Below are 15,383 nucleotides of genomic sequence, written 5' to 3'. Positions count from 1 at the left end.
CTTCCACCTCAGCCTCCCAAAGTGCTGGTATTACAGGCATGTGCCACTGAGCCGCACCTATTCGGCCTTAAAAAAGAAAGAAATCTTGTCATTTGAAACATGGATGAACCTAGAGGACGAAGTAAAATAAGCCAGGCACAGAAAGACAAATACCACATAATCTCACTTACATGCAGGATCTAAAAAATTTGAACTCATAAAAGCAGAAAGTAGAATGGTGGTTACCAGGGGATGGGAGAAATGAAGAAATTTTGGTCAAAGGATACAAAGCTTGAGTTAGATATGAAGAATAAGTTTTTAAGATCCATTGCACAGCAGAGTGACTACAGCTAATAATAATGTATGATATGTATTTCAAAATAGCTAAGAGAATAAATTTCAAATGTCTTGCTGGAAAAATTAAAGGAGGTGATAGATATGTTAATTAGCTTTGTTTAATCATCCCACATTTTATGTGTGTGTGTATACAATTATGATTTGTCAATTAAAAATATTAGTTAAGCTAGGCATAGTGTCCGGAGACTGAGGTGGGAGGATCATTTGAGCCCCGGAGTTTGGGGCCAGCCTGGGCAATGTAACAAGATCCTGCCTCTTAAAAAAAGAAAAAGATGCCCAGCCACGGTGGCTCACACCTGTTAATACCAGCACTTTGGGAGAGCAAGGTGAGTGAATCACCTGAGGTCAGGAGTTGGAGATCAACCTGACAAACATGGTGAAACCCCATCTCTACTAAAAATACAAAAAATTAGCCAGGTGTGGTGGTGGGCACCTGTAATCCCAGCTATTCCAAAGGCCAAGGCAGAAGAATTGCTTGAACCCAGGAGGTGGAGGTTGCAGTGGGCCAAGATCGTGCCACTGCACTCAAACCTGGGCAACATGGGCGAAACTCCATCCCAAAAAGAAAAAAGAAAAATGTAAATAAAAAAATGCAATGAGCTATCACCTCACACCTATTAAAATGGCTACCACCAAAAACACTGGAAAAAAAAAATGTTGTTAAGGATTATGGAAAAATGGGAACCCTTGTGCACTGCTGGCAGGAATGTAAAATGTTACAGCTAGATAGAATACAGAAAGCAGGATCTCAAAGACACAGCTGCACACCCATGTTCATGGCAGCACTACTCACAATACACAAGAAGTGGAAGCAACCCACATCCATCTAAAGATGACTGGATTAACAAAATGTAGTAAACACATACTATGGAATATTATTCAGCCTAAAAAAGGAAATACTGAAACATGATACAATATGGACGAACCCTGAAGACATTATGTTAAAGGAAATAAGTCAGACACAAAGTGACAAATATGATATGATTCTAGTTGTATGAGGTATCTAAAGTAGTGAAACTAACAGAAAGTAGAACAGTGGTTGCTAGGGACTAGGGACAGAGGGGAATTGGAAAGTTGTTAATAGATATAAAGTTAGTTTGACAAAATGAAAACATTCCGGAGATTAGTTGCACAACAATGTAAATATACTTAATATTACTGACTTAGAAATGGCTAAGATGTAGCCAGGCATGGCGGCACATGTTTGTAATCCCAACTTCTCCAGAGGCTGAGACAAGTGAACCCGGGAGGCAGAGGTTGCACCACTGCACCCCAGCCTGGGTGATAGACGGAGACCCATCTCAAAAAAAGAAAAAAGAAAAGAAAAGGCTAATATGGCAAATTTTATGTCATGTGCTTTTTTTACCACAATGACAATTTTGAAAAAGAAAAATGGCTAAGATTTTTGCACATGTACATAACTAACAATTTTAGCCCTTGACTTTTCATGATCAATGAAAAGTCAGAAAACATGTGCTCTTCAACTTAAAACTTGCAAAAACTACCTGGACAATTGGGTAACTAGAAGGGTCGAACCTCCTCAGGGAAAATTACTCTATACAGCGATGGGCGGCAGTAACTACCCATGCCAAATATTAGGAGGTTAAAAAAAAAAAAATCAAAAGACTATTTTGTGATTAGTAAAATTAATATGAAATTCAAATATCAATATCCACAGTAAGGTTTTAATGAACACAGCCATCCCATTTGTTAGCATATTGTCTATGGCTGCACTTTACAACATAAACACAAGGAGCTGTCGCAGTTGCAACAACTCTTTTAAAAAAAAGTTTATACCAGGTGTGGTGGCTCGCACTCGAAATCCCAGCACTTTGAGAAGCCAAGACTGGCAGATTGCTTGAGCTCAGGAATTCGAAACCACTCTGAATAACATGGTGAAACCCATCTCTACAAAAAATACAAAAATTAGCCAGGCAAGGTAACAGCATTGCTTGAGCCATGGAGGTCAAGGCTGCAGTGAGCTGAGATCATTCCACTGTACTCCAGGTTGGTTGACAGAGTGAGACCTTGTCTCTATATCTAATCCCAAAATAAGGAATTAGATGCAGAGCAGAAATAAAATGAAGTAAATTCAAAAAAGAATCAATACTAACAAATTAAAATGTTGATTCAATGAAGTGATTTTTTAAAAATAAAAAGCTATAGCCCTTTCTGTGGCATTTTATTTCTACCACCAAGCCATCTACGTATACGGCCAGGCACATAGGCACATGCACACATGCCTCATGTTTAATACCTGCAGTATCTGGAGTAAGCCTCAGTTTTAAGATAAATTTTTGGCCAGCCGCAGTGGCTCACACCTGTAATCCCAGTATTTTGGGAGGCCAAGGCGGGCAGATTACCTGAGCTCAGAAGTTCTCAACCAGCCTGGGCAACATGGTGAAACCCTGTCTCTACTAAAATACAGAAAATTAGCCAGGTGTGGCGGTGTGCACCTGTTAGTCCCACCTACTCAGGAGGCGGAAGCAGGAGAATTGCCTGAACCCAGTAGGCGGAGGTTGCAGTGAGCCAAGAGTGTGCCACTCCATTCCAGCCTGGGCGACAGAGCAAGACTCCATCTCGAGAAAAAAAAAAAAGATAAACTTTCATTACTTATTAAGCTTTTTGGGCACTCAATATTAAAACACAGGAATTATACAACTATTCAGTTATACAGCTTTGTCTTCTCAAATAACTGGACTGAAAGTTATTTTTACTTCATAAAAATTTAGAAAAGGCATCCTATAAATGTTAAATTATACAATAAAATTGCTAAGTACTAATGATAATAAAACGTTTGCATCACTTTATCATTTTCTTCAAAGCAAGCTCAAAGAGGTAAAGATCGGGGTTGTAATTTATCACATGAGCTTTCTTTTTTTTTTTTTGAGACAGAGTTTCGCTGTTGTTACCCAGACTGGAGTGTAATGACACGATCTCGGCTCACCACAACCTCCGCCTTCTGGGTTCAAGCAATTCTCCTGCCTCAGCCTCCCAAGTAGCTGGGACTACAGGCGTGCACCACCATGCCCAGCTAATTTTTGTATTTTTTAGTAAAGACGGGGTTTCACCTCGTTGACCAGGATGGTCTCAATCTCTTGACCTCGTGATCCACCTGCCTCGGCCTCCCAAAGTGCTGGGATTATAGGCGTGAGCCACCGCGCCCGGCCCACATGAGCTTTCAAAGATAACTAAAATGCTTGCTTATATCAAGAAGTTTTAGACAGTGTTCTAACTGGCAATGTATCTTTGTTTCAGCCAATTAACTTATTAACATAGAATTTAAGGAAGAACAGAATTTGCTAAATATTAAGATACTTAAAATGACGTATTTAATATATTTTGGCTTCATAATAGCAAATACAGAGTAAATAACCACTATAAATTGATCGTAGCAAAGAGGCTACCATACCAAGGTATATTCATCTAAAAAATACTTCAAATCTTCAAATTTCAGATGTATTTGGAGGACAATATGAAATAATGTAACCTCTCTTAAAAATCCCAATCATTTTTTCTCAAGCTAGAGGAGTTAGTAAATACTATAGTAAGTCTTGGGAGTATTGACCAGGAGTAACAAGTCCAAGATGAGATTTAAGACTGCTTTAATTTTTAAAATAAGTCACAAATAGAAAGAATAAACTTATGGAAAACTGCTTAATTTCTTGGTAATGAAATGTATAGAGTAAGTAAAATAACATGTTATATCATCCCTACTTAACAAGCCAAACACTTCCTAAAAATACTATGAGCAGTAACATTTCCATTAAACTGGTTCATATGTGTGTTGCTAGTGACACTCTAAAGTTACAACTCTTACAATACAGTAACATCCATAAAGGCATCCATATTTTTTTAGTAACTTAATCAACAAATTGAAACAGTAACTATAATACATAAGATGACATTTTCCAAAGGTGTTAAGTGTTACCTATATGAGCAACTCTAAAAGTGTTTCAAAAGCAAAAACACTTTTTATATTAAACTACTGCTCAAAGGGTAATAATTTAAAAGAAGCCCAGTAACAAAATAAAGATGTGTATCACACTTTTACTCATAGGACAAAGAATTGAGTACAGAGCTGAGAAAATATCCAGCACTAAAGGAATAGTGTGTGTGTGTGTGTGTGTGTGTGTGTGTGTGTATATGTGTATTTTTAAAACAGCTCTTCATGAAATAACATATAAACACATGTGACTGTGATATATGTTATTTCATGAAGTTGTTCAAATAACATGTTATTTCATGTGTGTATATGTTATTTCATGAAGAGCTGTTTTTTCAGATTACACTGCCATGCTCTAAAGATTTTATTTGAACCCAAATGGAACTTACATTGGTACTAGCCAGTTCCAAAAAAGACTTTCCAAATAACAGTAATCGCCTGGACATGGTGGCTCACACCTGTAATTCCAGCACTTTGAGAAGCCAAGGCGGACAGATCACCTGAGGTCAAGGGTTTGAGACCAGATTGGCCAACAAGGTGAAACCCTATCTTTACTAAAAATTCAAAAATTAGCTGGGCATGTGACACATGCCTGTAGTCCCAGATACTCAGGAGGCTAAGGTAGGAGAATGGCTGGAACCTGGAAGGCGGAGTTGCAGCAAACAAAGATACTGCCACTGCACTCCAGCCTGGGCAACAGAGCCAGACTCTGTCTCAAAAACAAAAACAAACAACAACAACAACAACAACAACAACAAAAAACAGTTATCTTCAAGGTATCAAAGGCAAAGATAGTTCTACTTCCAATTAAACTTACCACTCCAGATGGCTAACTGCTCCACAAGTTGGTCCTATTCAAACTCTGCATATAATCCAGTGGCCCCCAACCTTTTTGGCACCAGAGACCAGTTTCATGGAAGACAATTTTTCCATGGACCAGCAGATGGGTGTGGGGGATGGAGTGGAGATGGTTCCAGGATAAAAACTGTTCCACCTTAAATCATCAGGCATTAGTTGTTAGACTCTCATAAGGAGTGAGAGATCTAGATCCCTCGCATGTGGCGTTCACAATAGGGTCCACACTCTTCTGAGTAATGCCGTGAATGATCTGACAGGAGGTGGGACTCAGGTGGGAATGCTCACTGGCCTACTGCTCACCTCCCACTATGTGGCTTGTTCCTCACAGGCCAGGGACCAGTACGGGTCTGCAGCCCTGGTGTTTGAGACTCCTGATATAACCAGTTGACAATTTAGACAAAAGGAAGACAAAGAGAGTGAGAGGACAAGGGAGTGCTTAAGAGGAGAAAAATATTCAAATTTACCCAAAATGTCAAAACCAATTAAGTATTAAAAATAAAAGAAAACAAGAACTTTCTACTTCCAGTAATAGTGATCCGGTCATCAAACCAATTTTCTGGCTGAAGACACTTAAAAAGTTGAACTAAGTTTAAAAAAAGAAAAGTCTGCTTCTAGAGATCAGGCAGTAAAGAAATGGGGCCAAAATTCACTTCTTTCCCAGAGGTGAGTCTGGTATATGAAGTTTCTTCTCCCCTAGAGGCATCTGCTAATTTAAGGCTGGGAAGCTAAGCAAAACATCTGACAGCCTTACTCCACTAGCCAGACAAAAATGAGACCCCCAGCCTCCACTAAACTGAGGTTGGGATCTCAACCTCAGATCAAGAGGGAATACAGGCCGGGCACGGTGGCTCAAGCCTGTAATCCCAGCACTTTGGGAGGCCGAGGCGGGTGGATCACGAGGTTAACAGATCGAGACTATCCTGGTCAACATGGTGAAACCCCGTCTCTACTAAAAATACAAAAAATTAGCTGGCCATGGTGGCGCGTGCCTGTAATCCCGGCTACTCAGGAGGCTGAGGCAGGAGAATTGCCTGAACCCAGGAGGCGGAGGTTGCGGTGAGCCGAGATTGCACCATTGCATTCCAGCCTGGGTAACAAGAGCGAAACTCCATCTCAAAAAAAAAAAAAAGAACAAGAGGGAATACGACTAAACCTCAGCTTGAAATATTCTCAATTCTTAAAAGTGAACTAAGAAAATCTGAAATTTATAGCACGCCTATATTTCTGTCAAGATTAAATGTAAATCTTCTGTCATGGAAGACTGCCATTATTCTAGGCCTCAAATCATTTCTATAGTGTTTCACATCAAAGATCTCATACACAATAAAAAATAACCAGAAATTCAAGTAAATAACACAAATGAATGCAAATGAAACATGGAACAAGACCTAAAGGGATCTAGATAATGAAGTTATCAGACACCGATTTTCAAATTAAGTATGCTGAGTAGTAAGACTGAGAAATTTAGCAGAAAACGTGAAAGTAAAGAGAATAAAATTGAAATTCTAGAACTAAAAAGTAAAAGAACCTAATGAAGAACTTAATTTATGAGTCTCATGGCATACTGGACACAGCCTAAGAGAATTAATAAACTGGAGTATTTGTCAGAAAAATATATCTTTAAAAATGTACAAAGGAATAAAAAAGATAAAACATATAAAAAAAGGATGCAAAAAGCATAGGGCAAATGTAAGAATGTCTAATACATGTATAACTGGAGTACCAGGAGGAAAAAAGATGATGAGACAGGAGCACTATTCAAAGAGAGAGGGTGTGAGAATTTGCCAAAACTAATCAAAGTGCTCACCAGCCCTGTACACCAGAACTTGCTTTTCTATAGATAGAATGATGGAAAGGTCCTCCATCTGCCAATATAGAAACTAATAGAAATATTTGGCTACTGAGCACTTAAAATATGAGAAAATGAATTTTTAATTTTTTAAAAGTTAATTGGTATCAATAGTTACATGCAGCTAGTGGTGGGCACTGGGCAGTGCAGTCCTAAGTCACAGATATAAGAAGTCCTACAAACATAAAGCTGAACAAATAAAAGATCACACCCAGACAATCACAGCAAAACTGCTGAAAACCAAAAACAGCTCTCCTCCAACAAAAACAAAAAGTGACCAGAGATCTACAAGCTAGATTAGTCAAATGAGCAACAATAAGACTGATAGTTGACTTCCCAACAGAAACTTAGAAAAACAGGTCTCAAGGGCACTGTGCACAGTTGCAACTCACGAAATGAAAATAATTGCCAAACAACATTTCTATATCCAGCTCCCTCCATCAAAAAAAAAACCCTTCAAGAATAAAAAAGAAAAAACATCATTATCAAATAAAGAAAAACCAAATTCCTCATCAGATAGGCCCAAATAGAGAGGAAAATAGAAGAGTAGTTTCAGACAGAGAGTAAATCAACCCAGCTAGAAGCCTGAAAATGCACTAACGATTGAAGGGAAAAAATTAAATATATAAATAAAATTAAATGTATCATTACTGAATAAAACACTAATGATAATATCTTGTGAGTAGTTACAATACACAGAGAACTAATCTGGCAAAAGTACATCATTCTGGAGAGGGAAATGTACAATTAATGTTTTCTAATGTTGCTGCACTGACCAGAAAGAGAAAAAAGTGCTGACTTACATTACACTTAACATAGCAAGGAGGCACACTATAATCTCTAGGATAAATAAAAACAAATTGAAAAAAAGATAGTCTAACTATTAAGCCAAGTTGAGGGGTGGGGGACATTTGGAACAAAAAATAATAATTCCAAAAGCAGCAAAAATGGAGAATATGAATAAGTTCCAACAGGATAAATGGAAATTATTTATTACGAATATCATTTTAAACCTAAATATATCAGTAAGTATACTAAATGTAAATGTACTAAATGCTCAAATTAAAGAACAAACATGGTCAAACTAGTTTTTTAAAAACTAATATATGCAACTTACAAGATACAGCTAAAACTCAAAAGCTGAAAGAATGGAAAAAGCTATATCATGCAAACACCAAATGAAAGTTAGTGAATCTGTCTTAACACTAGATTAAGAACACCATAAAGTAAAATGCAATCCTGAGATCAAGAGGGACATGTCACAATAATAAAAAGTTTGATTTACCAGGTAGATTAAAAAAATTCTTGACTTCTCAGCACTTGAACATAATCAAAACATATAAAACAAAAACTGACAGAAATTAAACAGAAACAGACAAATTTTATAATCATTTGGGGCTATTTTAACAAACCTTTGTCTGAGTAGGAGCAAACAAATGCAAAAGCAGTAACAATTTGAAAAAGAAACAAACTTGATAGAACATATTACACCACATCTAACAACTGTAGCCTACAAATATTTTATTGTTGTTGTAGACAAGAAATATTTACCCAAAAAGACCATATGTTGAACCATAAAGCAAGTCTCAAATTTGCAAGAACTGAAGTCTTATGAATTTAAATCTTACTACCATGGAGTCAAATTAGACATCAGGGTCAAGCATGGTGGCTCACACCTGTAATTCCAGCTACTAGGGATGCTGAGGCACGAGGTATTGCTTGAACTTGGGAGGCAGAACTTGCAGCGAGCCAAGATGGTGCCACTGCACTCCAGCCTGGGCGACACAGTGACACTCTGCCTCGGAAAGGAAAGGGAAGGGGGAGGGGAAGAGGAAAGGGAAAGGGGAAGGGGAAGGGGGGAAGGAGAGGAAAGAGGAAGGGAGGAAGGAGAGGGGAGGGGAGGAAGCACCACACACAAAGGGACAAAGGGGTCAGTAGTGACAAACTTTACTGAAGTAAGGAAATTGTATCAAATGGTAAATAAAATGAAGAGACAAGTAAGGTTAGTACAACAAACTATAAAATGTATGTATTTTCCTTATCTCAGTTTCATCAAAAACTATAAAATTGTATTTAAAAAATTGTAACAACATATTTTGAGGTCTGTCACATATAGCAATAAGCATAACAAAAAAGAGAGGATGGGCTGGGCACGGTGGCTTATACCTATAATCCCAGCACTTTGGGAGGCCAAGGCGGAAGGATCACTTGAGGTAAGGTCAGGAGTTCAACACCAGCCCAGTCAACATGGTGAAACCCCATCTCAACTAAAATACAAAAAATTAGTTAGGCATGGTGGCACATGTCTGTATTCTCAGTTACTCAGGAGGCTGAGGCCTGGTTGAACCCAGGAGGTGGGGGTCACAGTGAGCTGAGATTACACCACCGCACTCCAGACTGGATCACAGAGCAAGACTCTGTCTCAAAAAAAATAAATAAGGAGGATGGAATAGAGCTACACAGGACTAAAGTTTCTATATATCACTGGAATTAATCTAACTATGAAGTAGACTCTAATAAGCTAAGATATATAAATGTAAACTGTACAGTAATCACTAATAATTCAAATACAGGTTTAAAATGATTAAAGAAATCAAAATGTTATACTGGGAAATAGTCGTTAATGCAAAAGTAGCAGAGGAGAGAAAGAGGACAAAGAGAAATGAGACATATAGAAAACAGAAAAGAAAAATGGCAGACGAATCCAACCCTATCAGTAACATTAAATATAAATGGATTAAATAATACACTCAAGAGGCAGAGATTACCAGATTGGATTTAAAAGAATCAGATCCAATTAAATATTGTCTACTCAAGACATACTTTAGATTCAAAAATACAAACAGGACAGGATAAGAGTAAATGGATGGAAAAAAACATACTATGCAAAAGAGCTGGAATGAATATAGTAATATCAGAAAAACTTTTAAAAACTGTTTTATATCTTGAGAGGTAAAGAGAAACATTTTAAAACAATTAACGGTCAACTTATCAGGAAGATATAACAATTATAATCATATGTACTTTATGACAGTTCCAAATTACATGAAGCAAAACTGACAGAATTAAAGGAGGAAATAGACAAGGCAACAAAAATAGTTGGGAGAATTAAATATCCCACTTTGAATAATGAATAGAACAACTAGGCAGAAGACCAGTAAGGAAACAGAAACAATCAATCGACTAGATGGAACAAACATCTAGAGAACATTCTGCCCAATAACACAATACACATTTTTCTAAAAAAAGCACACATGGAATATTCTCCAGGATAGACGATCTATGCTAAACCATAAAACAAACATCAACAAATTAAAAAGGACTGAAAGGATACAAAGTATGTTCTCTGACCACAATAGAATTAAATTAGAACTCAGTAACAGAAAAAAAAATTGTGAAATTCATAAATACGTAGAAATTAACATATTCCTATATAACTGAGTCAAAAGAAATAAAAAGAAAAATTAGAATATACTTGAGATAAATAAAAACGAAACACAACATATCAAACCTTATGGAATGAACTAAATCAGTGCTTAGAGGGAAATTTACAGTTATAATGTCTGTATTAAAAAGAGAAAACACAGGAAAACATTTTTATGACCTTGAGATAAAAAAAAGCCTTCTTAAATACCATAAAGAGAAGACGAAAGCAGACCACAGAATAGGGGGGAAAGTTTTAATAAAAAATAAGACTTCTCATCCAAAATACAAAAAGAATGCCTTCAAACATGGTTTTTAAAAGACAAATCAGCAAAAGATTTGAACAAGCACTTCACAAAGGATAACCAAAAGGCCAATAAACTTTATTTAAAAAGAGTTGGCTGGTCCGAAGGTAGTGAGTTATCTCAATTGATTGTTCACAGTCGGTTACAGATCGAACTCCTTGTTCTACTCTTTCCCCCCTTCTCACTACTGCACTTGACTAGTCTTAAAAAAAAAAAAAAAAAAAGTAAAAAGTGTTAAACATCCTTAGTCATCAGGTAAATGAAGAGTAAAACCACAAAGAGATTCCATCTCACAGCCAGGCACAGTGCCTCACACCTAATAATCCCAGCACTCTGGGAGGCCGAGGTGGGCAGATCACTTGAGACCAGAAATTCAAGACTAGCCTGGCCAACATGGTGAAGTCCCATCTCTACCAAAAATACAAAAATTAGCCAGGCGTGATGATGCAAGCCTGTAGTCCCAGCTAATGGGGAGGGTGATGCAGGAGAATCTTTTGAATTCAGAAGGCAGAGGTTGCAGTGAGCTGAGATCGAGCCACTGTGACAGAGACACCATCTCAAAGAGAGAGAGAGAGAGAGAGAGAGAGAGAGAGAGAGAGAGAGAGAGAGAGAGAGAGAGATCTCACATCAATCAAAGTAGCTAAAATGAATACTGACAATTCAAATTATAGGGATGTTAAACAATGGAAAATGTCATACACTGTTTGTGAGAATGTAAACTTGTAGAATTGCTTTGAAAACTTAGCAACATCCACTAAAGGCAGACACACATAACCTATTACCCAGTAAATTTACTGTTAGGTATATACTCAACAAATATAATGTATGAAGACACAGGTATAAACATGTTCTTAATAGCATCATTAATATTTTGTCAAGTGTAAACAAACCAAATGTCAATCAACAGTATAAAATGTAGTACATTCACACAAAGTAATATCATAGTGCAATGAAAATTAAATTAGTTTCAGGAAATATGTGGATGAATCTTACAAACATTACATGTGACAAAAGCAGCTAGACGCAAATATACACTGTGTGGATCCATTTATATAAAACTCAAAAACAGGCATAACTAAGCCAAAATAATGGTTACTCTGGGGACCATGGAGAAGGTAGTGACTGATGGGGAAGGAGAGCTTTTGAAGTGCTGGCAATATTCTATTTCTTGTCTCAGTTACACAGGTCAGAGTTTATAATAACTTACTGAGCACTACTTTGTGCACCTTTTCTGTATGTGTTATGCTTCCATATGAAAGATAAAACACCATATAAAACTTAGAAATAAAATCAGTAGAATCACTAAAATTAAGAGTACTTGAATTTCAGAGGGCAATAACTTTTAAAGACTTATACACATTAAAGTATCATAAAGAGCCAGGCATGGTGAAGTGTGCCTATAGTCCTAGCTTTTTAGGAGGCAGAGGTGGGAGGATCACTTGAGCCCAGGAGTTCAAGGCTGCAGTGAGCTATGACTGCACCACTCTACTTCAGCCAGGACAACAGAGTGAGACTCCATCTCTAAAAACAAAACAGAACAAAGCAACATAAGAATGTGATCCAGGCAGGGAGCAGTGGCTCGTACCTGTAATCCCAGCAATTCAGGAGGCCGAGGCAGAAGGATCACAAGGTCAGGAGTTCAAGACCAGCCTGGCCAACATAGTGAAACCCCATCTCTACTAAGTACAAAAATTAGCTGAGCATGGTGGCAGGCACCTGTATTCCGATACTTGGTAGGCCAAGGCAGGAGAATCACTTGAACCCGGGAGGCAGAGGTTGCAGTGAGCCGAGACCATGCCACTGCACTCCAGCCTGGGCTACAAAGCGAGACTCTGTCCCAAAAAAAAAAAAAAGAATGTGATCCTTTTGTAGTTTGTAAGTCTGATGACTGGTGCTCATACATGTGAGATGTGCCTCTCTCACACCTTGTTATGACATCGGCATATTACCTGTCTGACAAGAAAATAAACAAAATACAAAGAAAAACTGGTACTGAATTCAATAAAAGCATCCAACTTTATACAATGGAAAATATTCAAATATATAAAAGAAAAAACATGACGGCAGAAATAGTTCATCATATGTAACAAGAATTAACATCAGTATCATATATTCTCCTAAGATACAGATGTCAAGAAAAATTGAGCTTTTGATACAAATATTAAGTTCAATCTCATCACCAATCAAGACATACCAACTGGCCGGGCACAGTGGCTCACGCCTGTAAACCCAGCACTTTGGGAGGCCGAGACAGGTGGATCACCTGAGGTCAGGAGTTTGAGACCAGCCTGGCCAACATGGTGACACCCCATCTCTATTAAAAATAAATAAATAAATAAGTAAACTGGGGCGGTAGCTTATACCTATAATCCCAGCACTTTGGGAGGCCGAGGCGGGTGGATCACCAGGTCAAGAGACCAAGACCATCCTGGTCAACATGGTGAAATCCCGTCTCTACCAAAAAAAAAAAAAAAGACATATCAACTGAAACAAGATACCATTTAAAAAATTAAGAGCAGTTAAACTGGAAGAGAACTGTGTAACTCCCTTCTCTAGGGAGTACTTTGCTCATAACCTCTGTGACAGAAATACAATTTCCTTGCTTCCTACTTCTTTTTAGAAAACTTTATTCTGCAGCACTGGAAACAATTGCTCAATGATCCACAAGAGAACAATGCTACTGTGGTTCCTGAATTTCCAGTTTCTACTTCAGTCTCCTTAAGGCCTTACTGGATTCTAACGGATACCCAGCTCTATAAGCTTCTACTACTAATAAATCTGTTTTGCTTAAGTTAATTTCTAGCAACCAAATGGCCAATGAATATAACACCTTGATACAGCTTATCTCAGAAGCTGAAAGCTGACAACTTGGGTTGTTTTATCTAACCCACAAGGTGTCCTTCAAAAGTATAAATTAAATGTTAGAAATTATCCTTCCTCGCTAGACTGTGACCAAGCTCCTAGAAGGCAAGAACTAACTTCATCTTATGTATCCTAGTTTCCTCATTACGAGGCTCCAGGTCCATAAATACTTGCTGAATGAACAAACTATGCCAATAAGGTTTCTGTAAGACTCTACAGCTTTGACAATTGATTCATCTGCGTACAATAATATACTAAAATCCTACTTATCCCACTGAGAAAACAACAGTGACAAATAGATTGAATGACATAAAAATACTCACTCCCTCTGCCCAGTAAGCCAAATCTTAGAAATGTTTTTTTAAAAAAATCAATTCATGCTTGTGATCATAGCACAGTGTAGGCTTGAACTTCTGGGCTCAAATGATCCTCCTGCCTCAGCCTCCCAAGTAGCTGAAACTACAGGCATGCACCACTGTACCGGGCTTATGTTTTAACTATTACCATTATGTGTGGATATAATGATACTTTAGAATTTAAATGTTTACTGGTCTAGGAAGAAAATTCTTGAATGAAAAAAAAAATTTTTTAATGTTTTCCTCTCTGTTTACGTGGCAAAGAATAGGGATCCGAATAAATGTCCTTTATAGCCAGAGCACGCTTCACTTAGATGGTTTGTTTCTCTGGCCTCTTAAAGAATTGTACCTCACAAATGTAGATTTCAAATGATGTCCTAAATTGCTGCTTTCGTCACTTTAGTTCCTGTAATTTTCTGTGGCATGAGAATTGATCACATGTATGATATGGTTGTACCATTTAAGCTGGCAAGAAATAGATTTGGATTAGCTAGTGTTTACACTTTATCTTGGTATGCAGTCATGTACTTTTAAAGCACTATATTGCATATTTTAAAAGGGGCCTATATTGTGGTTTTTTGTGTTATTAGTATCAAGGAGAGAGAGTGGTTTATGTGCACTAGGTACCTAATAATGTGTTTACTAGTGGGAATACAGGCAGTGTGGTATAGGGATTAGGAGTGTGGACTTGAGTTGGCATCCTTTTTTTTAACCACTTCCCTGTGTGACTTTAGGCATATTATTTGCCACTGTTGCTCTTGGTGAGGAATTTTTTCTTTTGAGAGAAAGGCCAAACAAAAAACAACCTAATATTATGGAGTCATTCAAAAGTAACTTTTAGGCGATGTTCCATCATTTGTACATGTTCCCATATTGTAGAGTTTTCCTAATTATCTTTTAAGTGAACGTATACACAAGTCTGGGAGAGGTGGCTCACGCGTAGAATCCCAGCACTTTGGTAGGCCAAGGCAGGCAGATCACCTGAAGTCAGGAGTTCAAGACCTGCCTGGCCAACACGGTGAAACTTCTCCCTACCAAAAATACAAAAATTAGCTGGGCGTGATGGTGCACACCTGTAGTCCCAGCTACTCAGGAGGCTGAGGTGTAAAAGTTGCTTGAACCCTGGAGGCAGAGGTTGCAGTGAGCCAGGATCGTGCCACTGGACTCCAGCCTGGGTAACAGGGAGACACTCTATCTTCTTAAAAAAAAAAAAAAAAAGGTCTACACATTGTTTTGAGATATACATCTCAAAACTTAATCATAACTGTTGGCCTCATTTCTTCTCACTATATAGTACTGTGGTAAATATTATGCATATAGTCATTTTTCATCCTTTGAAGTATTTTTTACATTTCTAAAATCTGACTTACTGGGAGTAAATAAATTATATTTCTCACTAGCCTGGTCAACACAGCAAGACCCTGTCTCTTTAAAAAAAAAAAAAGTGG

At 37.7% G+C, this 15,383-nt stretch overlaps 1 protein-coding gene and 1 non-coding gene across 4 annotated transcripts in view; one reads left to right on the top strand and one right to left on the bottom strand.

Annotated features, from left to right (window-relative positions):
- Positions 1 to 15,383, bottom strand: part of TLK1 (tousled like kinase 1) — a 166,913-nt gene that overhangs the window by 139,611 nt on the left and 11,919 nt on the right. The window lies entirely within an intron of this gene.
- On the top strand, positions 12,578 to 12,676 carry LOC118155171 (small nucleolar RNA U13). The gene has a single exon (XR_004745390.1). It is a non-coding gene; the product is annotated as a small nucleolar RNA U13 (small nucleolar RNA).

This window comes from Callithrix jacchus, chromosome 6, assembly GCF_049354715.1.
Source record: "Callithrix jacchus isolate 240 chromosome 6, calJac240_pri, whole genome shotgun sequence".
Taxonomy (NCBI): Eukaryota; Metazoa; Chordata; class Mammalia; order Primates; family Cebidae; genus Callithrix; species Callithrix jacchus.
This window is presented reverse-complemented; position numbering and strand designations above follow the sequence as displayed.